The 23610-nt window shown below is 35.6% G+C and overlaps 1 protein-coding gene across 1 annotated transcript in view; it reads right to left on the bottom strand.

Moving 5' to 3' along the window:
* Fmn2 (formin 2) overlaps positions 1-23610 on the bottom strand; it is a 359014-nt gene that overhangs the window by 179626 nt on the left and 155778 nt on the right. The gene's annotated exons all lie outside the window — the stretch shown is intronic.

Below are 23610 nucleotides of genomic sequence, written 5' to 3'. Positions count from 1 at the left end.
TCCTTGAATTGTTATAATCAAAGGACAATGAGGGCTGAGGTTGTGGCTCAGCGATAGAGTGCTTGCCTAGCATATGTGAAGCACTGAGTCTGATTCTCAGCACCACATATAAATAAATACAATAAAGATCCATGGACAACTAAAAAAATATTTTTTTAAAAAAAAGGACCATAATATTGGTATTGAAATTAGTGCAGATTCATCATTAAAAATCTTTTCTTAAAATACAGCAACCCATGATTCCATCAAAACCGAAGAAAGATCAGTGAAGGAGGGGAATTGTGGGGGAGGGAGGAGGGACAGAATAAGGGAACATCAGTGGAATGAATCTGACCTAACATATGTGAATATACCACCATGAATAATAATAATAATAAAAAACTATAAGTAAATAGCAAGTAGATCAGTAGAGTACAATGAAGGAAATGGGGAGGGAGGAGGAAGAGGAAAGAGGAAATGCTAGGGACTCAAGTAGAGAAAATTTTATTCCATTCTTTTATAATAATGCCAAAATGAATCCTAATGTTATGTTTAACTAAAAAGGACTAATACAAATAAATAAAAATTTTAAAAAGCATCAAAAAATAAATAAAAACTACCCATGATTATACAAGGAAGAAGCAGAATAGACAATCAGGAAACCAAGAATATATTCTTTAAATGCATTTCTTGGCCTGGAAGTATTGTGGTATATTTGGGGGGTACATGTGGCCTATTACTCGGTTTAAGCATAGATTAACCAAAATCATTCTGCATTTCCCACATACACATTAGGTAGAAAGACGTTACATTTGCCCAGATGGATTTCTGCCAAGTAGCCAGGGAACCTCTTGATGGATTAAAGATTTCCAAGAGAAAAATTATAATGTGGATAATCACAAATTGGATATATTTATTTTGATAACTGAGGCATTTTACCATGTTTCTTCTCTCAAAGCTTGAAGTACACACGAGACATTTCCCAGTTGACTCTGGCAAAATTCCAAGAAAAAATTAAGAAATAAAAGTGGGAAATGGAAGAACAGAATGGATGAGAAATCTAACCAAGGTAATTTAGCATTTCTGGGAACAGAGCCCAGATTCACCAACAATTATACCAAGTAGAATATGATACTTCCACCCTAATAATAAGCCACTATCTCAATATAAAAAATAGGCCTCCAATATAAATATAAGAATTTGCAATTCTCACACGAATCTTCTTATTCCTTAGACCTTGTCAGGCACAGCACAAACTGTTTAATGTTTCAATGTAGCAAATATCTAGTCCAACTAAATGTGACTATACTTGAAAAATTAAAGAGATTAACTAGTAATTTTTGTTGGGGAAATATGTAACAAAATGCAAAACAAAATGAAACAAAGCTAATAAAGACAGCAAATTCATGTATGGATTTATCTTCTTTAGATTTATGCAGGGTCTAGAGCTAAAAAAAAAAAATGCTAAGTGAAACAAAATTTCTGGCTTGAGAATTCATTAGTTAGGTAATAGTCCAGTAATTTTCTGTATTCCTTTAGTGACGTAAAGAGAGATTGGTTGGAAAATTATGAAGGAAATGTCAATAGTCAATTTAGTTTAAGATTTCATCCTTAGAACATGGAAAAACTACACAACAAAATCATTCATATTTAAACAAAACTCATAAAAGATATGTTTGTCATTTGACTATATCCATCATTTTTAAAAACATACTATTATCACTACAAGTTTTCTGCACATGAAACTTGTGAAAATGCTGAGATTTCATATCTTTTTCTTTCATGAAATGTTGTGTACCTACAAGAAAAATTTTAAATGTCATATGTTCCTAAATGACTTTTCAAAAAATCCTAACCCATGAAACCTCATTTTTTATTTATGCACAGAAAATCTCACTGGAGATATTCCACACAATTACTATTTCTCCACACAATTTTCTCTTAGTTTGCTTCATATTTAAGAGATGTTAACTCCATTCCAATGGGCATCAGCAGTGTTGAGGATACAATATAGTCATCCTTATGTAGCTGAAAAGAAAGGAAAATTAGCTTCCCAGAGATGAATGGAGACAGAGATGGGAGTTCTAGGAAGGAAACAGATATAAATATGTAATTTGAGAAAGATTAAGGTTATTGAAGTGCCAGACTTCCCCAATTTAAAAAGCATCTGTGAACATTTCAGAATACAGGACATAGATTAAAATTAATGTTACTAGATTTTTAGTAATGTCTTCTACTGCTCCCTCCCTTAAACCTGTGATTAGGTAGGTGGTGCATTTTCAATTGATTCAGGTTTAAAATGAAGGAAATTAGATAATGCATTCACCAAAGTATTCAGAAAATGTCAAGTGTTTCCTATACATCAAAGACTATACTAGTTTACTAGAAATGTTAACAGTTAATTGCAAAATAATAAGTTGAGATTAGAGCTATGGGGTGGGAATGTGCTTAATTTTCAAGTCCTGAAAGTCTGCAGACAGCTGAGAAAACTCCAATCAGATTTCTAGTTACAATCACGCTAATAGAAAAAAATACATATATATATATATATATATATATATATATATATATATATATATATATATATATATTTTATATATATATATATCTCCATACATACACATATATATGGTTGGAGGTGCAGGTTTTGCTCACCTCTCACACGAGAGGCCCTGGGTTAAATCCCCAGCAAACCTACCACCACCACACACAAAATAAACAAATACACACACACACACACACACACACACACACACACACACACACAAATATAAAAAGTGGTAAAAGATTCAAAGAATTCTCATTTCCAGGTCCAAAATTTCAGTCTTGTTTAGGGAGTTAAACATCTAAGTATTGCAATTATATCAAGATAATAATGGCTCAAAAAGGAACACTATTTCTAAGAGGTATAGTTCACTGATGTAAAAAGAATGTAGAACATGGAATTGAATAAACTGTTTAAATTTAAATTTTATTTGCTGTTACATTACTTCAAGTAAGTATTTAATAATTTTTAGATAGTGTATTGCGGGGTAAATACCAGAAAACATTAGCAAATTTTGATCTTGGGTATTCATGGCAACCAAAGGTAATAACAATAATAAAAAGTTTGGCGTGTAGTTGGCTAATTCCTTTTTTCATGTGAAATGTTTTTAACCCAACTTCAACATTTTTTTTTTTAAAGAGAGAGGGAGAGAGAGAGAGAGAGAGAGAGAGAGAGAGAGAGAGAGAGAGAGAGAGAGAGAATTTTTTAATATTTATTTTTTAGTTCTCAGCGGACACAACATCTTTGTTTGTATGTGGTGCTGAGGATCGAACCCGGGCCGCACGCATGCCAGGCAAGCGCGCTACCGCTTGAGCCACATCCCCAGCCCCCAACTTCAACTTTTAGGAGCTCCTTTGGACTCTAATAAGCCTTATTACCAAATTCAAAGTTGAATCCTCATGGATCAAAGAGAAAAAAAAATCCAACTATTTCTATTGAGGGATGCACTTTTACCTGAATGATGAAATATTAGAACCAAATGTACAACCTGACATATGGCTGTTGGGTATTGTTCACTATACACTACCATGTAATTATCAAGCCTTTAAACTATTAAGTGAAGACTAGACTTTAGAACATAAATAAGCCTGGAATTCAGGACATTCAGTGATATTTAATTCAGATTATTTTATCCTCTAATATTCAACTAAGTGCTACTGGGATTATAGTTCAGATTAGAAGCCACATCTATTTCACATCTATTTCCTTCTCATTAAAACATTTCAGGAACACCTATCATTGTCTGTGTGTCACGTCATTGCCACTTCTTCTCAACCTACAAACAAGTCCATAATTTGCTTTTAATCATTTTTCAAATATATATGCATATATGTATAAACATATATTTATATATTCAGATTTAACCAGAAAGCAGGAAGCATCTGTTCTGTTTTTATGTAGAAGGGTGCAAGAAAACAGGAGGCATTAAAAGGAAACACTGACCCTTTGTGCACATTAAGAGTATTCATTTCTCAAATGTGCTAACTTTCCAGGATTAAAATTAGCAGAGGTGTTAACCTCTTCTTTAAGCAATTTATAAATGACCATGTGTTAATAATCACTCGAGAATAAGATGGATAGAAATTTTATTTTTAGCCTAAAATTTTATAAAATACCGATGACGTGCTAAATGTTGAGAAATAGAACACTACTCTTTCAAGCTCTCATACAACAGGCCATGCATCTTTTTTTTTTTTTTGAGAGAGAGAGAGAATTTTAATATTTATTTTTTAGTTTTTGGTGGACACAACATCTTTGTTTGTATGTTTTGCTGAGGATCGAACCCACGCCCCATGCATGCCAGGCGAGCACGCTACCACTTGAGCCACATCCCCAACCCCCTGTACATCTTTAATCAAGACACTAAGCTTCTCTGAGACTTTCTTAGGTGAGATATAACTTTTGTTTATAGCATATGTTTATCATGTGGAGAAAATAGGTAATGTTAAGTCAAGATCATTGTATTGTCTTGAGCAACTAATAAAAAAATTTTTTAAAGAAAAAAAAGAGAAAATAGATAATGTTATTGATAGAAGGATAATTCAAAAAGCCTTAGAATCATTTGTATAATTAAGTTTAAAATGTGTATTATTTTTTAATACATTGGTTAGAAACTAGAGTCAGAACCGGAAACGTGCTAGCTTAAAATTAGGTTCAGGATTAAATATTTGCTTTTAAAAATCAAAAGTGAAGTGCAAAAATACCTCTTCCTTTCATGAACTCCACAGGCATGAGTTCAGTAAGACCCAAAGCCATTATTATTAAACAATAGTGGTACAAAATGAAGAGTGAAAAAGCTCATTTTGGAACTTGAATAGTTAACCTAAAATATAAAATATGCCTCAAAATAAAATGTCCAAATAGAAAGAAAATCCCTTTTAATGTTAAGATATTATAGGATATAAAATGAATTAAGGAAAGAGAAATTAAAAAGCAACCAAGGACTATAGACCAAGGTAGGAAACAATCTTTCACTAGACACATGACATTATTCGCAAGCAGATGACAATCCACTGTTCATTCTCTGCCATTTGGTCTTGCAATTACCATGTCCTGCCTTCTTCAGCATCAGAAACATGGGACAGTGTCTCATTCAAACCTACTAAGAGGATATATCACCACCAGATCAGAAAGCAAAGCAACATATCTTCCTGAATGTCTGCATGACATTCCTGTCTCTGTGCTTACAAATAACTGCACAGAAAGAAAAGGAACATATTTTAAGAACTTGCCTTAAAAGAAATTTTTTTCAAACAAAACACATTATTAGCCAACTTTGCAAAACTTTTACATATTTCAGTAGCCAGTTGAAGTAGTTTGCTTTAATTTTCAACATGATGTGATATACATTCTTGTTGAATGCAACATCTTAAACCATTGAACCTGCTAGTGCCTGACTTTCTCCAACTTTTATGGGTTCTTTTTGTTTGTTTATTTGTTTGTACTCAGGGATCTACTGGATGGGATAGGACTGGAACAGTTTCCAAGCTGCATAGATGGTCCCTTCCTTCCATTAGCCCTGAATGCTATCCCAGTCACTGTAGTCTCCTCCCTTAATCCTTCCTGTGTGATTTGTTAAAGTGGATAAAAAGATCTGCTGCCAACTAGAAAATCTCATGGTATTTATTGTCAGATTTATTATTTATTCATTTTTGCAAAATAAGCTACACTAAAGCTTAAGAATACATTTATCATCTCAAAGTTTCCCATAAAAAATAAAATAAAATAAAAAATAAAAAAACTGCAGTCACATATGTGTTGGCCAGAGCCATATTCTCATCTGAAGACTCTGTAGGAGGACCTTTAAGCTCACTCTTTGGGGGTTGAGTTCTGCAGGCTGAGAGCCTCAGCATCTTATCCCTCCCTACTGGTTGGAAAACCATGTGGCCCAGATGGTTTTCTCCACAGGACTGTTCAAGACAAGGCAGTTTTTAGAGTGAGAGAGAAAGGGATCACAAGACAGACCCTCCTCTTTATGTAAACTAATCTTGGTGGTTATAACCTGTCACCTCTGTTATATTACATTATATTATATTCATTTTAAGTCACGAGGTCCAGTTAACACATAGGAAAGGAATTACCCACAGGCACAAATAACAAGAGGTGGGGATATTTGGGGACCAAGAGGTTAACCGCCCTCCCATGTTGTTGACCTGTGGCTCTTTGTCCCTTAGACTTCAAGTTCCAACTTGTGATTCTCTCTTTCTCTCTAACCTGTAATGATTTTATTTAATATAAATGTCTTTACTTTCCTTCTAGGCTCTATTTCGACAGAGGACACAAGAAAGCATCAGGACTCAGTGGATAGAAATGTACTAGTCGGAAAGTGGGCTTCTCATATAGGCCTAGCCAATCAAATCAGCCAAAATTACTAATTGCCATAGAGATGAAATGAGATACAATAGATGTGTAGATGCACACAAGATAATGTGGACAGACCCTTCTATTACAATTGCATGATTGTATATAGAAGAACCTGGTATAGAAGGGCCTTGGAAAAAGATTTTCCTTGGTTATCGAAAGCTTGAAATAGACTGAGGTAAGTAATTCCTGAAAATTAACTTTAACCTTAATATTACTGGACAAACTGAGCATTCCTGGACACCAATCAGATTATCCCTTCATAAACAAATAACTTCACTCTGGCAGTCATCGGAGTTCAAAAACACAGAACACAAAGATAATAATGTCATGTCACACTGTCATCTGATGGACAGAACTAGAAGGCACTGAGATACTGGGGCATGAAGTCAATTGGCTCCAGGACTTATTTTCTGTATAACCTACAACTTCTGAATTTTCTCCTCTGCTAAACAAACTTAATAAGATCATGTACTCTACAGGGTTCTGGCAGGAGATTGAGTAATACAAATAAAGCCAGACATGGTGACACAAGTCTGTACTTCCAGAATTCAAGAAGCTGAGGTGGAAGGATCATTTGAGCCTGGGAGTGTGAAGCACATCTCAAAGAAAATGAAAACAAAACCAACAAATTAAAAAAAAAAAACAAGTAAAATGTCCATAAACAGTGCCACACACAAAGCAAATGCTCAGGAGATATTTACTATTATGTTATTATTATGGTCCTTCTCACATTTCTCTACAGAAAATGTTCTAATATTGTCCTAACATGAATCTTGATTAAGAGGTTTTAGACAAACCAGGTTGGAAATAATCTCTGCAAAAAGGATGACAATTTTTCTTGTACTGACAGTAACATGGGAGATTAAACAAGAACCCACAGCAAAACCATCAATACTGATTTTGGCTATGGCGTGTGGGAAGAGAAGTGGCATTAGCAGAAGCTAAACCCACAGATAATAATGTGTCATGTCATACATATGGACAGGACTAGAAGGCTGTGAGACCTAGTGGGGTCTGAAGTCAACTGTCTCCAAGACTTATTCTCTGCATAACCTAGAGCCTACATTTACAGTCCATGCCCTCTTCTCACTGAAAAATAGAGAATATGATGATAAAGAATATGATGGCCTAAAGAAACCACCTCTCCCCCATTTGGAATCTGGATGTCAAAAGGAAAGTTAACATGAAGTTAACTTGCAAACTGCTGAGACTTGCAAATTGCAAAGCTAACTTGAAAATTGCTGAGAAGCAAAGATTTTTGTTTGAACAGAAACCCATCTTAAGTAGCAGGGATCAGAAACATCCTCTCATTTGACATGGTCCAGGTTTATTATCTTACCCTAGCCACTGGGAGCCAAAGTTGTCGGAGAGACCTCCTCAAGGAACTCTAAACAGCTTTAGACCTTTTAGACTTTAAAATCAGGGAAAAGGAGGACATAGTGAAGTTAAATTCTATTTCACTGTACGTTTTAGTGCATTAGAAACTTTCACCTTTATGATGGTGGGAGGGGGAGTAGCGGCTATTTGATTAACCTGAAAATTATTATTTTTTTCATAAATGCCCTATTAAAAAACACTTTGGGGAGCTGGAGATTATATGCTCCACAACAAATGATTACAGTATAATATAAGTTGAAGGCAGAGCTTATGCAAGCAAGATGTGAAAAAAAGAAGTTCTGAAGTGGAAAAGATGAAAATGACAGTTTGGAAGGGAAGGAATAATAGTTTAAATCTTAGTGGCATCATCTAACATCCAGAGGGCTTCATTTGATTTGAACTGAGATATATACACATTGGTAGGAAACATCTTTGGTTAAAATAACAGAGTTAATACATGCATCTAATTTTATTCTCTCCTACAGAGAGGAAAAAAGCCATAAAACTATGACTTTTTAAAAAGACAAATTTATAAGTACTAGAAGAAAGAAAGAAGGAAAACAAAAGCAAAAAATAAAAAATAAAACCTAACTCTGATTTAGTAAACCTTAAGATGGTATATCTGGGAGCTGAGGTTGTGGCTCATTGGTAGAGTGCTTGTCTAGCATGGGTGAGGCACTGGGTTTTATACTCAGCACCACATAAAAATAAAATAAATAAAAATAAAGGAATTGTGTCCACCTACAACTAAAAAAAAAAAAAAAAATGACCTATCCATACCTGCCAGGGGAAAAGCTGAGAACCAATACAAAAGTCAAAGCACTGGTGGTAGCTACCTGCCCAGCTAAGGGAAGGAGAACTAGAGGTAAGGAGCACTGGATAAAAACTACCAGTTACATCTCCATTCTGAAAACACCTCCCACCTATCAGGTTGATTTTCTTGAGAAGTTAAAACAAAGTCTTGGGACAAAGCCATGGTTGTAGAACAGGGTACCATTCTGAAAACACAGAGACCATATGTTGTCCTGCATGTTGAATATAGAAGTCCCCACTTTCACCAGCCCCTTGACCCCTGAGGGGTCAAGAATACAGTATGACTGACATTTAATTCCCAGGCCAGAAACTGGATGTCTCCAGGAATTTCACTAGCCCAAGAAGAAAGACCACAAGATAAAGACTCTGGTGGTTACCCAAGACACAATGTACCCAGATAATGCCAAAAAGCTCTACACAAGCACTCATGGCTTCTTTTTATCAGTTTATAAACTATTAAGCAAGAACAGACAAATGAAGGTCAGATCTACATGATTCCTCTGCCAGGATGTTAGAAACCACCACCAAAAAAAAAACCTGCAAAAGAGCATAAAATTCCTTCCCCTCCTACAAAGTATCCTTAGTCCTTGATGTCTGTCTACATTTCTCTCTGTCAGTTACTTTTTTTCTTCCTTTTGCTTGTTTATTTATTTTTACTTATACACAAAGGTGGAATTCCCTGTGATATATTTATATATACACATAGCATGATTTTGTTAAGCTCATTCCATATTCCCTCCCCTTTCCCTGTGCCTTATCCCTCCCTCATGATCTCTTTCTACTCCACTGATCTTCCTTATGCCATTATGATATTTGATTCCCTACCCTGCCCCCCCTCTTTTTTCTTCCACTTATTTTGCTCTAGCCTCTTCATATTAGAGAAAACATTCAACCCCTGATTTTCTGAGTCTGGTGGATTTCACCTAGCATGATATTCTCAATTTCCATCCACTTACTAGCAAATCCCATAATTTCATTCCTCTTTATGGTTCAGTAAAACTCCATTGTGTATATATGTCACATTCTTAAAATCTATTCATCTGCTGATGGGCACCTGACTACAACAACAACAATGTTTACAAGCAGCCTAATACACAAGAGACAAATTACTTCTTAATTCTATCCCAAACCAAGTTTTCCTCCTGACTACTGAGTCAGCAATGATTAAGATGTTGTGAAATCTAAATGCACATTTCTCTGAAGGATTAGACAAAATTATAAATTCCTTCTTCTTGATATTACGGCTTAATTTGTCATCCCAGATACTGCTATCTTCCTCCTGCTAATAATGTTCTCTACTCCTCAGTCTCCTTTTCTGGCTCCTTCTCTCTCCAACTTCTTATAGTGTCCTAAGACTCCATCCTGGCGCTTCTTCTCAACTCACAACATAACCCAGTGTGTTGATGGTCTCACCTAGTTAAATATTAGGTATGAAATTATCCCACACTTTGGTCTCTAGCTTCTAATCTTTTCCTTAACTGCTGACTTGCAAAACCAACCAATTCCCACTGGATGTCTAACAGTTACACCCACTCTGCCCACGTCTTCCTGGCTCTCATGATGGAGTCTCCAACTGTTAAGATGAGGCATCCTTAACTCCTTTCATTCTCTCATATTCCACATCCAACACATAATGAATTCCGTTGACTCTACGTTCCAAACATCTCTAGGATATGACTTCACCTCAACATGCCACCACTACCACCCTGTTCCCAGACTTTCCTATTGCCAGGATTATTGCAACAACCCCCTTAATGGACTAAAGTGTTCTTTAAACATAAAAACATAGTACTAGAAATAGAAAAACTCATTAGAAGTTTTGAAACAAAAAATGTGAGAGAATTTTCCAAAAGTAGATCAAGAAGAAAAACATTTAAAAAATTAGAACGATTCAGGAAGTTCAACAATCAAATAATAGGAGCCTCAGTACACAAAACAAAACAAAACAAAAAAAAATGACTAGCTCTTAAGAAGAGATTGCAGTGAGTTGAGAAAGAAAAACTACAGTCACATACTCCCTCTGGCCTATTTCTGCCAAATATACAGCACCTGATTCACACTCCAGCCCAGCCAGATGCCCTGTCTTTGATCATCTATCTCTCTGCATCCCTTCATTCTCAAAAAATAAGACTCTTAAAAACTTTCAGAGTCTCTGAAGTTAGAAGACAGACCACAGCGGAAACATTTTTTCTGCCTGTCTTCTAATCTTTATCTAGTAATAGAAATACTTCTCTCTTTTTAACCAGCTAAGTTTGTGCTTATCTCTGGGTTTTACAAAACCAAACAATATAATATTGAGGAAAACTCACATAGGTAGACGAAGAAGTGCAAGAGCAATGATAAAAATTGAATATAACTAAATTCTGATGGAATTAATCAGACATGAGAAATGAATTCCAATATCTTTGAGTTTATTAGAAAGTATAATGATGATCACAGGGTCTAGATGAGCAGAAAAGTCATTCATTCATGTTTGTTTATAACTCAATTCTCCACCTCTCTTTCTGGATTTAGGAGATTGACTAAGATTATTGTAGGGAATGATATGAGCATCTAGTTAAAGTATACTGATAAAGATATTTTAAATATGAATCAATTCTTGATAATTAACCCACTTGGCAAAATCCAAAAAGTGCTAAATGTATTTGAATCAGTTAAAAATTATTTTCATCTGTAAGTTAAAGAAGGGGAAAGTGATTTAAGTGAAGTTGAGATAAGTTAACTTTAAGTCAGGGGCTAAAAAGGTTTTTCTTTCTCTCATGTGGAAAACATGAGGGAAAATGCTATAGCCCCATCCATCACTTTCAAATTCTAGGTAAAATGAAGGAAGAAAAGACAAAGTGACAAAAAATAATGGGCACTAATTATTAGTCATGAATTCTCTCCAGATTTCTACTTATGTGTCATAAGGCAGGATAGTTTCTCATAGTCACCTGGAATGAAAGGAAAGCTGAAATGTAAAATTGTTAATGTGGGCAATCTGCTATCTCTAACAAAATATCAATTTCATGTTCCAGCCCAAGTAATCTTGAAAACACTCCCTAACTACAATCACTCATGACACATGTACCTCTCAATTCTACCATTTAAAATAAATTAAGTCATCTCATACACTTAACATATTCTTTTTTCTTTGTATAGATGTGTTCTGTCACTCCAAGAAGATTTCAAAGAACCCGACAGCAGTGATGGCACCTCAGAGATGATTAGGTCACCCTAGAGTGCCTTGCATACTTTAGACAATAAATGTAAAACATGAAAATTAAATCATTACTGAGCCTTCAGGCAAAAGCCAAAATAACTTTAAGGAAGAAACAAACAGTAGGAACCGAATTTTGTCTTCTTGGTCCAATAAATCCACAAAGGCAGAAACATTTGAGAAAGCAAAAGCCAAACACTGGCATGAGCAAAAATACCTGCTGTGGCTGGGTGTGGTGATCTTACCTATAACCCAGGGGCTAGGGAGGCTGAGACAGGAGGATCGTGTTCAAAGCCAGCCTCAGCAAAAGCAAGGCACTAAGCAACTCAGTGAGATATTCTCAATTTCCATCCACTTACTAGCAAATCCCATAATTTCATTCTTCTTTATGGCTCAGTAAAACTTCCTTCATTTAAATAAAATACAAAATAGGGCTGGGGATGTGGCTCAGTGGTCGAGCGCCCCTGAGTTCAATTCCTGGAACACTCCCCCCCACCCCCCAAATACCTGCTGCAAACAGTGCTATTTGCATAAATATCTAACAACAGAAAGAGGAACTGTAAAGTAAAAAGAAAAAGATAGGTGTTATTAGAGGAAGAAGCCTCATTTGCCTCAGGGAAGAAAATAATAGTGAACACGTGCAACAGCTTACGAAAGCTAGCATTTCTTAGAAGAAAACACTTGCTACCATATTCATCTGAACATTTTACACTGGATAATATGATGAATATAAACACTATATTTGCATTCTTTATGCATCTTACCACCAAGCATGCTTGAGCATCTGGAAGCATGGAGTCTTTACACACACACAGACATGCCCACACTATGGGAATATTGCTAGGTATTCTTTATCCACATGTGAAATAATTAGATAATCTGAAATTACTTGAAATATTTTTCAAGAGCTTATCTAAAGACCATCTAAATTAAATGGCAAACATACCAAAATGTTCTTCTTTATTATGAGTTATATATGTATAAATACATATATACAAGGTGGGTGTGTGTGTATACACACACATACACACACATACACACAGAATATATATTTCTTTTTTTTTTTTCTCCAGTATTTGGGACTGAATACAGGACCTCACATGCTAGGCAAATGCTCTAGCTAAATACCCAGTCCTATCACTTATATTTCTAAGACTTCTAAATTCTATTAGTGCCCTTCCACTTTAAGTCCCCAATCTATACACTAACATGTTTATTGAGAACTTTCAATTCATCAAAATAACTCAAAAGTTATGGTTTTCTCCAATATTATTTAAGATTTAAACTTGAGCTTTGGAATTCAGAAAAATCTGAATTGAAAACATGAATCTCTGGCTAACTCACTGTTCATCACCTGAAGAGACTTGGAAAGCCCTCTGAGCCTTAGTTTGTTCATAGGGGAAATGGGTATATTGATGATAATATTACTGTCTCCCTCAAATATTAATTATAAAGATTAAAAGTAATTCCTCTCTCATGTGCAATATGGTGTTTGCCATACAAGGAACTAAAAAATGAAAGGCCCTTAATTCTCTCATACATTTGGTCTTATAAAACATATATATTATATAATAAGAATGTACATTTTGTATTATTGTTTGAACCTTAAAAATTAAAGAAAGGCAGAACATTGAAATCATACATCTATATCAAAGTGGGCTAATTTTCAGCTGTGGTATAAGCTTATCCACAGCACATGAAGATTTGCTTAAAGAACAATGGGAAAATGGGTTATTTCAAGTCATCAGGCAATCTAGGGATTGTTCTACCATAAGAAATTAACAAATGTCAATAAAACCTGATAGGTATCCCCTCAAAAGATGACAGCGAGGGCTGGGGATGTGGCTCAAGCGGTAGCGCCCTCGCCTGGCATGCGTGCGGCGCTGGATTTGATCCTCAGCACCACATACAAATAAAGATGTTGTGTCCACTGAAAACTAAAAAATAAATATTAAAAAAATTCTCTCTCTCTCTCTCTCTAAAAAAAAAAAAAAAGATGACAGTGGTAAAATGACATGTGTCCGTTCCTTGTTATATAGAAGTAAAAATTTTGCTAATAAAACAGTATGATGGTTTTTGTTTTGTTTTTTGGATGCTTTGGATTAAACCAAGACCTTGCATATCCTAGGCAAGGGTTCTACCTCTGAGCTATATTGCCAGCCCTGAACATTATGAAGTTAAAAGAGAACCATTTCACTATGGAAAAACATAAATTCACTTCAGAAACCTGCTTTTAAATATCAGTAACCGAGGCAATAATCACAAAATACTTATATTCATCTGCAAAGAAAACAATATCTTTTTGAAAACATCATGCATTCATTCATTGAACAAATAGCCACAAAGTGAATCACAACCAGATATCTTTCTCAACCCTGGGGATACAGTGGTAATCTGACATGCATAGTTTCTTCCCTTGTAAGAGTTTACCCTTCTTGGCAAACAATTAAAATATTGTATGTCCTTAGAAGGAAGAAAACTGCATTCTTGTAGTATTCTATAATTTAGAAAGTTATATACATTTATATTATATTATCTTTTTTCAGGAAGTTTAACATGGTGGGGTTTGTTGTAAGGTACAGACAATGAAAAGCCAGGATTCTGAAAGTTTTGAGCTTAGGCTACATAAAGGAAGATTTTCCTGTAGGAAAAAACTAGAATCTGATACACAGTCCAGCACTGGCGCATCTCAAGCATACTTGCTTATACAAGATTAATGACATAAGTTACTGATTAAGTCAGCAGGTTTCATACACCTATTGGCCTAGTTTATAAGAGCTGTACAAGTTAAATTGTTAGAGAACAAATGCATTTTGTTTGAGTCAGTATGTCGCCTTCTTGTCTAGGCAGGGGAGAAAGTGGATACCAAGACTGTAATGCTTTTGGAATAAAATCTTTAAATGCAAACATGATTGCCATTGTAGACTGTTTAATCTAGAGATATTGTATTTCATTTCTGGTTTTGGAGAGGTTTGTTGATTTGACCATACTGGGTACAACTCAGTGCTTATCTCAACTGTTTAGATAAGATTTACTTGACTTTGGCAGGTGACAAAATCTAGGGTGTGGAATAAAGGAGGTAGAAAAAAAGTCTGGCATATTCCCAGATAGTGTTTATTTTAAGCATAGTGTATAGATGAGCAAATAATTTCAAACAACGCACTGTACTTCATGTAAAACATTCACTGTCTGTTGAATGTTTTCTGTAAACCAGCACTGCAAAATGTCCTTTATTGGGCATAACGAACTTCACCTTCTTGCTTAGGTAAACATTTACACTCTTGTAAAAGAGAGCTTAGTAAGTTCCTCTGGAAATAGGACCCTAACTCTGAGATCCCTTTTGCCACTGTTTTCTAATACATGTTCCAAAAGAGAAACAGTATTAAATTTCATGTTGAATGTATGCATATATGTTGCTCCATAAGTACAGGAGCTATCAGAATTCTAAAATTTCTTATGCCAAAATATCTTTCATACTGATAACAATCATATTTTTTCAATCTAATTCTATATAATCATGTCTCACTTTGAAAGAAAACTCCAAAAGAATGATGTTAATCAAAGTTTTAAAGAAATTTTTTTAAACCCTTTTTAATATAAATCACCTAAACGTTTGCTAAAAAAATAAGGTTCTTCACTCTACTTGAGCATTTATATATTTTCAGACATGTTGAAGTAAGAGAAAAAAAAAAACAACTAGTTTGGTCACTGAAAGTTTTAAAAAAATCATCAAAAAATAAAGAAACCTTAGTTGTGAATTTATGTAACTGAGAAGACTAAAACTTAGTACCAACATTAGACATGTTATGGTAATGCCTCTCACAGCTAACCTTAACTAATTTGTGCTTCATGACTACTTTTCTAAAACATTTAAACTATGAAAAACATAACACCCATATAATATTTACCATAATCCCCTTGAAAAAAATATCACATTTACTTAGATAAACATGATTAGTAGGTGCAAAAAATATGGTATACTAGTTTATGTGTATATTGTGTTGCATTTGGCTAATGAAGGTTTCCTTTTATTCTCTTGGTGTATGGATTGGTGTGTAAAAATTAATATTTTGTTGTCTAAAGGAATGAAGAATCTCAGATATTAGGATTTCTTTTAATGAATAAAACCTTGCTTCTGGGTAAAGAAAGTTTTGAAATATATCATGGATTTATCACTGTTCTAATTCCTCTGTGTTTCTAAGCTTTAATTAAAATTCCATAGGTGACTGGTAAAATGGAAAGACGACTGTTGGAGGAATTTTCCTTCTACCTACTGTCCTGTCCTCACACTTTCCAATCTTCAGGTTTCAGTAAACCCACTGCCTAGTCTCCTTGAGAAAGGAGACTATCAATTTTGCTTGTGTTTCGTGGATGGAATGTTGAAGCCTGTTCAAGGCCAGCCTTCCACTTGGCCTTGCTGTTTTTTGAAATGTTTGCAGTGTTTAGAATAGTTCCAAAAATGCAGTTCTTGCACTTTTAAAACAAATTATTCATTTCTAATTGTAATTACTCATTGGTCTCCTGAACCCTAATTCCTATTGCAATACACATATGTTCGTGTTTATTAAGTGTCCATTCTTTAAAGTTTTAAGTTACAAATTTGTAAACAGGTGCTTGTCCTCACTTTCACTGCTGCAGAGCAGTCTGATCCAGTAGTGGAGGGTCAGCAGTCCTTATCTTGGTGGTGATCTTTGGAGCCTTGTACTCCCATCAACTGTTGTATGTAGTGCAAGACCTGGCTGTCTCACACACCTTTTCTGACCGCCCTGATCCTAGTCACTAAGACCTTGCACCTGAATTGCTATGATATCTCTCTTCTCTGGTCTTCCTGTCTCCTTCCCTCAACTCTTATTTTCTACATGGCAGCAGAGCAAAGACAAAAACATAAATTGGGCTCATTATTCCTCTGCCGAAACCCTCTCCTAGTATTTCATCTTTCTTGGCATAAAAGTCAAAGTCTTTAAAAAGTTAACAAGGCCCTACATGATCTACTCCCTCGTTATATATCCAAAACACATCTCCAACTTCCCTTTCCTATGAGTACTTTCTCCAGACACACTCAGAAACATGGCGGTCTTAAGATAGCATGATGGTGCATGCCTGTAATTCAAGCAACTGGGAGACTGCGACAAGATGATTGTTAAGACTCAGTAATTTAATGAGCCCCTATCGCAAAATAAAAAATACAAAGGACTGGGGATGTGGCTCAGTGGGTTAAAAAAGCATCAAGAAGAAAGAAGAAGGAAGAGAGAGGACTGAGTCTTTTATTGTACCAGGGCCTCATTGCCTGAAGACATTTGTACCTGACTATAGCTTTTCTGGAATATGTTTTGCCCTCAGATATTTACAACTTTCCTTTCTTTTAGTCCCTTCAAATATTACCTTCTTCTCGAACTTTCCCTGACTCCTCCTTCGCCTCTCGTCGACCTGTGCTGATTACCATTCCGTTCTTTTGTTCTCCCCTGTCATGATACTTATTACCATTTGACTTAACACATATTTTCCTTTAAAAAAAATTGTCTTTCCCCCAACTAGAACGAAGGCTCCACACGGACCCAGATTTTTTTGTCTATGTTTTCATTTTGGTATCCAGTGCCAGAAATGGAGTTTGGCAGAAAGATGGCACATAGTAAAATTTGAGTGAATGAATGATGAAACATCGAAAGGAATAATGTAAGAAAAGGAGGTAGTAGGAATGAATCATGACCTCCCTGATTTAATGTAATGCTGGCATCTTTCTTTGTGGGGAAAACAGAAGATTCCAACAGCAAAATTAGTCATTCTTATATAATCTAATATTCACATGAAAATATCTGACAAAGGTGATCACAGTCCTTGAAATCTTCTCCTCAACCTGTAATGGTATAGAAGTCTGCCACCATTCTATGGCTTTCACATGTGACAAAGCAAACCTGAGCATCACCAGAGTCATGGAACTCAGGTGAAGACACAAAAGGAATTTTATAGTAAATCCTCCAGTATATCCATCAAGTGACCTCTTTATGACCTGTACAACAGCTCTTTTTGTCTCTATCGGTCCATGCGACTCCCATCTCCTCCTCTTTCTACTTCTTTTCCTCTCTCCATCTCTCTCTCACACACAGTATGATGTGCATATTCCAGAACAACACTAGAGTGCTACATGTAGCAATTATAGCCTTGAGTTAGTAGGCTGGTTTTGTAATTAAGAACCATGAAGGGAAAAAATAATCATGCATCATTTTTCCAGCTTAATTCACTGATACAATTGCTAAAATTGAGTCCTCAGGAAGTACAGCAGAAGTTCAGAGAATAGACTGGGATCCAGACTGCCTGTGTTTACATCACAGCCCACTGGTTGCTGATTGAGGTTCTTTTGCAACTCTGCGACTGGTTTTTCATCCCTAAGTCAGGTTTAACAATATTACCTACCTCATAGAGTGGTTGTGGTCATGCATATTAACAACTACAGGTGTTAGCTACTATTATTAGCAATTGCATGTTGTTAAATTTGGAACCATTAAAAAAACCCTGTATTAATAGAACTCAGTGGATAATCTATTTTAACATCCCACTCAATTCATTAATTCTCTTTACAATTTAATTCATAAGAACTGCATGCTGTCATTAACAATGATAGAGAAGCCTTTCTAAATTCTACTATTTCCTCAAATGAGACTGCTATTATTCTCGAGTGGCTTAAAAACATAGGAAAAAAACTATTCCTTTACAATCCAGCACAGAAATGACAAAGTTTATTCAGGAAACTGGTTATTGTGGTTTTTTTCATTTTAAGTCTTTCTGGACAATTTATTTTCTTAATCATGTATCCATAATAATCTGATTAAAACTCTTTTAATTTTAAAGTGTACTCATAGATATTTGACTGAAAAGTGCTACTGAGAAAATAAAAATCCTGTTATATTTATGTTTGACCAAAAGAAAGATGCAAGGCAGCCATCAGCATAAAATATCATCCCTTCAGTTCTACCAAAGGACAACTTTGGTGTTTTGTAATTTGACCTGATGTCTCAGCACACTGAACTTAGGGGAATATCTGTGATTATACTTCTAGATGCAATTTGTAAAAACAGGGTACATGGGCTGGGGATGTGGTTCAAGCGGTAGCACTCTTGCCTGGCATGCGCGGCGCGCTAGGTTCGATCCTCAGCACCAGATAAAAATAAAATAAAAAGATGTTGTGTCCACCGAAAACTAAAAAGTCAGTATTAAAAAATTCTCTCTCCCTCAAAAAAAAAAAAAAAAATAGGGTACATGTAGCTCAATAGGCAAAGATAGAAAGTGCAATCATTTCTTCCTTTCCTCTAGCACTCTTGGATCCTCCCTTCATCTAATGAATGAAGAAATCCAGAAAGCATCTTGACAGTAGCTATTCTGGGATGCTGGAGAAGCATTTATCAAAACATACAATTTTTAAAAAGCCAGTTTTGAAATTCAAAGTTATCAAAAGGGTTTCCCCTCCCCCTAAAACAACAGTTAAAATCCCTCCCTCTCCAGGATCATGTAAAAGGATTATTTTTGCAAACACCTTAACAATACACAACACTTCTAGGGGCAAAGCTGATACGATTAATTTTGAGCTCACACTAAGTGCTCTGCACTCAGATTTGAGCTCTACCTCCATATGTGCCCCATGTGGTCAAGGGTAATTCTTTCAACAATCACCCAGTGATTGTAAAGAACAAATATAGTATTATAATACTCTGAGCTGCAGTGGACTCTTGTCTCCAGGTTTCCAGAGTTCCTTCCATTGGAGGGTCTATGGGGCAGTGAAAACAAACATACAAACAAATACATGATACATAATTCATATATTAAGGGGAGAATAACCATATTCACAGCTTCAACACAGTCCCAAGAATTATGCTCCTTCTTCCCATAAAAGTAATCGAAAAGTCCAACTGTAGAACAACATCATAAAAATACAGGCTACATTCAACCCAAGGTTTTTTGCTGAGCCTGTAATGAAAGGCTTATAATAGTTCATTTTTTCTTGATTTAATAATCTATGTGTGACATAATGATGTATGAGGTCTTTCTTTTTATTAAAAAAAACCTCTAGGTAATGAACTTTTAGTTTAAATTAAAGCATATTCTGATATTAAATTTCTGAAAGTAGGTTTTAATGAAAACATACTATCTCATGTGTACTTTTCTCCACTACAAGGTTACAATTGATGAAAAAGTTACATGGGCTCACTGCAGCCCACTTTCTTCTCAAATTTCTAATTCTAAGTGACTTTACATTTCAATGAAAACCATTCACTCAACCTTACAACAGCATTTACTAAATTTTTAATGTTTCAATAAATATAATAAACAGGTCTTAAAATCCTATATCCCATGTGAGGAAAACACTTAAAATAAAGGTTAAAACTGGGGGGTAGGGGTTGCCATGAAGTAATTTCTAAGCGAGCCTTGTAAACCTCAGTTTCATAAAGAAGCCAGACACTGGAAAATCTACTGGGAAAAAACAACATTGCCCACACTGAATCCAATTTTTTGAGAATATTACAAAAATAAACAAATGATTATGGATAAACTTTCTTAGGGTAATCAATAGGCAAGTAAAAAAGCTTGTGTCTCCAAGAATGAAACCAGAAACTCTAGAAAAAGACCTGGAGTTTGTAACCTACTACTTGTTTGGTTAAAAAAAAAAAAAAAAATCATATGAAAAACATTTTTCAGTGGCAGCCCTACTAGATATGTAGGTTTCCAAACACATGTGAAAAGTCACCATAAAATAATCTTACAACTTTCCTAGGATTCAGAAACGCTATTTCCATATTTGGTGAGGGGTACTTAACCACTGAGCCACATCTCCATCTCTTTTTTGTATTTTATTTAGAGACAGGGTCTCCCTAAATTGCTTAGCATCTCGCTTTTGTTGAGGATGGCTTTGAACTCGTGATCCTCCTGCCTCAAACTCCTGAGCAGGTGGGATCACAGGTGTGTACCACGGCACCCAATTTTATTTCTGTATTTTTAAAGAAGAAAACGCCATACTCATTCCTAGAAACTAATTTAACTATCAAGAAAAATAAAATGTCAAAGGAGGGGATAGAAGCCTCTGTTTGTGACCCTACTTAGATTCTACTCATGTCCCTTACCATGATTCATTTCCCAGCAAAGCCAAACTCCATTACACTGCTCCCTTCATGTCCACCCAGAGCCAGGAGCTATGGATGTGGAGTATAAATGACCTACATAGCACAGAGACAATGTTTACAGAACCACACGAGTATAGTAGTCCTCAGCTTTTCAAGTTTCCAAAACAATTTGCTCTACAGAGATAAAATGCAGTCCAATGATATAGCCATGCTCAACTTCTAAGAGTTGTTAATATAAATAACTATCATACATATCTTCATTCAGAAAACAGAAAAGAGTGCAGCCAAGTAAGTAATAAACTTGGTATTTCAGCAACACTGACTGAAAACCTAAACTGCAGAACTCAGATATGTTCCCCTTGAACTGAAATCCCCATTTCTTCCCTCTTTCATATTCTCAAACTCCACTGGAAGGGACAGCCTTTGCATTCTACTCCCTCTTCTTTCCCATGGCAAGTGCTTTTAGTATGACCGATTCAGAGTAATCAAGGAAGAATAAAATCTCTAAGTTCTCTCTCTCATTAGATGCCCAGGCTTTAAGTTTCAAATGCATCCAAAGTCTGGAGACAAAGCTCATTTTCTAAGAAATGCAGGAGGAGAGGACAACTAGCTTTTATTGAGGGGTGTGGTATGTTTTACAAGTAAAAACTCATTTAACACCTCTTCATATTAAAGAAACTAAAGAATAAAAACACAATTTGTTCAGGTTTGTCCAGTTAGATAGCCAGTGGCCCAGCTGGACCAAATCTGTCTTAGTTTGGGTTGCCATAACTAAATACCATAGGCTGGGGGCCTTAAGCAACCAAAATTTTCTCACAGTTCTGAAGGCTATAAGTCCATGAAGGGGCTGGCCAATTCAGTTCCTAGTGAGGTCTCACTGATGCCTTTGTACATGGCTGCCTTCTCAATCTGTCTTCACATGGCAGTAGGAAAGAGAGACAAAGAGCTCTGGTCTCTCTACTTAAAAGGGCATTAATCTCATCATGGGGACCCTACTTCATGAACTCATGTAACCCTAATTAACCTCCGAAGACCATCGCATTGGAAGTTGGGCTTCAACGTATGAATTTGGCACAAATATTCATTCTGTAACAAAATCTACACAGTTTTGCCCCAGAACTTGTTTTCTTAATCATTGTGATACCAACTTGAAAAGAGAGGGAAAATCCAGGGAAGTAGAGGTGCTAGGGTGACACAGGAAAAAAATAAAAACATACTGAGAGAGTAAGTAAGTACTGAAAGTTAGCATCCTCAAGAACTATACTAGGGTCAGCTGTTTACTTTTTTTATTCTTTCACAGCAATTGATAACATACCTAGAAAAGAGACAGTACTTTTACATATCCATGCACCATGCTCATTTAACAAGTACTCACAATTTGCTTCATTTGTTGATAATCTTAGTCCAAACTACTTTTACTGTAATTCTGTATTTCAGTTATCTTTGCTTGGTTCATTCAAGAACAAGCAACTCCATTTAGAATTTTCTTGAAAGTATTTTTTTTTTGCACTTAATTCACAGATAAAAAAACAATTCATAACTTTCTCTAATGAACAGCCCATAATTAAACGGGGGGGGGGGATTTATCTAAGATAACTCCTCACAATTAATGGAACTTGCCAAATTTACATTTTCCAATGTTTTTAATAACTAGTATGTGAAATAGTAGTTGATCAAGTACTATATCCTGTGTCAGCTTTGTTTCTGCACACTCTCATTCTACTAGGTAAAACATATCCTCATTCTACAAGCTAACACATTGCCTAGAGCAGAGAGCATTGAACCAGGAGTCAAAGGAGCTGGATACTCATTCTGGCCCTATTATGCAAATCTCTTATCGGCTTAATGTATAAGGCTCAATTCCTCCACTGTAAATTGAGAGATTAACTTTCCTCCCATGGGCTGTATAACACAACTATCAGCAATAGTATTAGAGGGAAGGGTGATAAAAAGAGAAGTAAAATTAGCTTCATCTCTTTACATACTAATAAAAAGATTTAATTATAAATGAGAGAGGGAGGGGTGTGGGGGAGGAGCTTGTAATGACTTGGGTATCCCCCCAAAAGCTCATATGTGAGACAATGCAAGAAGTTTTAGACGAGAAATGATAGGGTTATGAGAGCCTTAACCCAGTTAGTGCAGTAATCCCCTGATGGTATCAGCAGAGTGGAAACTGAAAGTGGGTAAGGCGTGGCAGGAGAGGGTGGGCATGCGGGGTGGTGTGTCTTTCAGGTAGGTATTTTGTATCTGGCAAGTAGAGCTTCTCTCTGCATAAGGATCATCATGTGAGCTGCTTTCCTCTGCCACACTCTTCAGCCATGACATTCTGTCTCACCTTGAGACTCGAGAAGTGCATCTGGGTGTCTATGGACTGATACCTCTGAAACCATGAGCACCTAAAGAAAATTTTCTTCCTCTACAATTGTTCTTGTCAGGTCTTTTAGTCACAGCAGGAAAAAAAAAAAAAAAACTAACTAGAACATACATATAATTCTATTTTTATTACCTGCTACATTAGATAATTCCTTCCTAGATAACTATCAGGATAATTCTGTTCCATTTTGAGGGAGGTCAAGATCAACAAAAATAATAGCAACATGATGCAGGATCCAAAGAGGAATTGCAATTAATAGACTGAGATTTTACTGAATTTCTGATATAAATCCATGAGCATGCTTAGTGGTTTTGTAAGGTATGCTTCAGTAAATAAATGTATATATATA

The sequence above is a fragment of the Callospermophilus lateralis genome, chromosome 13 (assembly GCF_048772815.1).
Source record: "Callospermophilus lateralis isolate mCalLat2 chromosome 13, mCalLat2.hap1, whole genome shotgun sequence".
In the NCBI taxonomy this organism is placed as follows: Eukaryota; Metazoa; Chordata; class Mammalia; order Rodentia; family Sciuridae; genus Callospermophilus; species Callospermophilus lateralis.
The sequence above is the reverse complement of the archived record's forward strand: the minus strand, read 5'-3'. Positions and strand labels throughout refer to the sequence as shown.